Source organism: Syngnathoides biaculeatus, chromosome 5 (assembly GCF_019802595.1).
Source record: "Syngnathoides biaculeatus isolate LvHL_M chromosome 5, ASM1980259v1, whole genome shotgun sequence".
In the NCBI taxonomy this organism is placed as follows: domain Eukaryota; kingdom Metazoa; phylum Chordata; class Actinopteri; order Syngnathiformes; family Syngnathidae; genus Syngnathoides; species Syngnathoides biaculeatus.
The window spans coordinates 14,641,764-14,644,595 of record NC_084644.1 but is presented as its reverse complement, the minus strand read 5'-3'; positions in this window follow the sequence as shown (position 1 = coordinate 14,644,595).

The following is a 2,832-nucleotide window of genomic DNA, read 5'->3' as shown; positions in this document are numbered from 1 at the left end:
GTGAGTACTCATAAGTTGGGCGAGTGGAAACATCAACTTAAACTTGCTTATCGGCCTCGTATTCCTTAGCTTAGCTTGCGAACAATGAGACGTGTTTGTGATCAATTCGTTGATCTTGAAAAAAAAAAAAACATTGAACGTGGACTCAACCTTTGTGGTTCTCTTGCATACCCATATCCTTTAAATCTCCATATGCTTTATATTTTCACAGAGGTAGTATGTGATTTGTGTACCTTATGTGCTGACTGTGTTTGTTTGTAGCTGTATTGGTTCGCGTTGGAGCTGCGCGGCCTAGCCTAGCTAACATAAAGCAACGTATGTAATCAAATATTTGCTGAGCAGATAATCATCAAACCTTCGTACTTACATGACCGTGAGTACATAGTAGGAAGTTGGGCAGGTAGAAACGTCAAATTAAACTCACTTATAGGCTCAGACCACCTTAGCTTAGCTGGCTAACAACAAGACGCGTTTGTGATCAAACAGTACTGTTGAAGAAATATCCAACGTGAGTAACGTCATAACGTATACGACAAGGGCCATGAAGACTTATAGAAAATTTAACAAGATTTATCTTAGTACATCGTAGTACCCAAATCGGTGCCGTATCGTTGGCATTGAAGCTGCTCGGCCCAAGTTAGCTTAGCACACTAACAACATTACCTGCGTAGAGTATACAATGAGGATCAAACATCGAATGTGGACTCAACCTTCAATAACGAGAGTGTGGGCCATTCTGGTTTGAATCGCCATATCATTTATACACACAGGCAGTATGTAATTTGTGTACCTTATGTGCTGACTGTAATTATTTGATTGCTTTTTTTTTCCTGACTTTAACATAGATTAGGTAGTATGTGAATTGTGTATCTTATGTGCTGACTTTGTTTATTTGATTGCTTGTTTTGACTGTGTGTAGGGACTGTGAATGTTGGGACTATGACAGGAAAAGCTCAGGAGTTAGTTGACATGATGATTGGGAGAAAGGTTGATGTATTGTGCATCCAAGAGAGCAAGTGGAAAGGTAGTAAGGCGAGAAGCTTAGGAGCAGGGTAAATTATTTTACCATATAATAGAAGGGAAATGGAGTCAGGGTTATTTTAAAGGAAGAGCTGGCTAAGAATGTCTTGGAGGTGAAAAGGGTACCAGATCGAGTGATGAGGCTGAAATTTGAAATTGTGGGTATTGTGTATAATGTGATTAGTGGCTATGCCCAACAGGTAGGATGTGACCTTCAGTTGAAAGAGAAATTCTGGAAGGAACTAGATGAAGTAGTCCTGAGCATCCCAGACAGAGAGAGAGTTGTGATTAATACAGATTGCAATGGAAATGTTGGAGAAGGAAACGGGGGCAATGAAGAAGTAATGGGTAAGTACAGCGTCCAGCAAAGGAACTTTGAGGGTCAGATGATGGTGGACTTTGCAAAAAGAATGGAATTGGCAGTGGTCAACACTTATTTCCAGAAGATACAGGAACATAGAGTGACCTACAAGAGCGGAGGTAGGAGCACGCAGGTGGACTGTATGTTGTGCTGACGATGTAATCTGAAGAAGGTTACTGATTGTAAAGTTGTGGTGGGAGAGAGTGTAGCTCAACAGTATAGGATAGTGGTGTGTAGGATGACTGGTAGTGGGTAGGAAGATTAAGAAGACGAAGGTACAGCAAAGAATCAGGTGGTGCAAGCTGAGAAAGGAAGAATGTTGAGTGGCCTTTCAGAAAAAGGTGAGACAGGCTCTAGATGGACAGAAAGAGCTCTTGGGAGACTTGAATACTGCTGCCAAGGTACTCAGAGAGGCAGGCAGGAGAGTACTTGCCTTCTGGGAAAGGGAAAGAGGAGAAGCAGACTTGGTGATGGAACTCCAAGATACAGGAAGTCATCCAAGGAAAGATATTAGCGAAGAAGAAGTGGGACATGGAGAGGACTGAGGAGTGGTGGAAGGAATATATTGAGATGCATTGAAGAGCATAGGTAGAAGTGGCGAAGGCTAAACAAGAGGCATTTGACATGTACACCAGTGAAGTAAGAATAATTTTATTGTGTTGTTTTTCCATAATTAAAAGATGTTTCGCAATAGCTTCGTATATGTTTCGCAATAGCTTTGTATAACCTAAAAGACGATCGCAATAGCTTTGAATAACCAGCAATGTCATAAAAAGATGTTTTTGTGTTATATGATGTCGTGCAACGCCATTTGTTGGTAACAAAGAATAGTGTGGCGTCAGGCGGGATGAATTGGCCACTCACCCCTCCTTCCGCACATGCTTAGAGTATAAAAGGAGAACTTTAGATACTCTCGGTAGAGTCTGCTGCGGGTTGCGTACGGATGCCCAGCCGGTATTGAAGCTGCTCTCTACCTGGAGTGTTGGCTCTCCCTCCTATTGGCGCACGGTAAGAGCTGGATATTCTTCTAAGAGCTGATTGGATATTACTTAGCTTCATACCACGTGATTTGTGCTTGTGCTTGTGTTACCATTTCTGTGTAGGACCAATAAAGTGCCAATTGTTGGTAGCCAGAAGTGTGTCTTGTCTTCATTTCTGAGTGCCTATCTCCGACGAACCTATTAAAATTTGATACAGAACTCCTGAGCGAGGTATCAGAAATGTTTTAAAACATTTTTGGCGTTGTCGGCAGGATCACGGAGAATACATTCAGAAATGGCTTGTTGCTTTATGAGCAAAACTGTGAAGGAGGCGGAAGTGGCCTCAAGTTTTAAGTGTAAAACTGTGAAGGGAGCGGAGGTGGCTCCCAATGAGGATGGCGTCTCCGACTGGGAGAGCCTGGATTTGAAGAAATAGGGAAACTCCTTAGACGGTACGGGGGACGCCCTAAG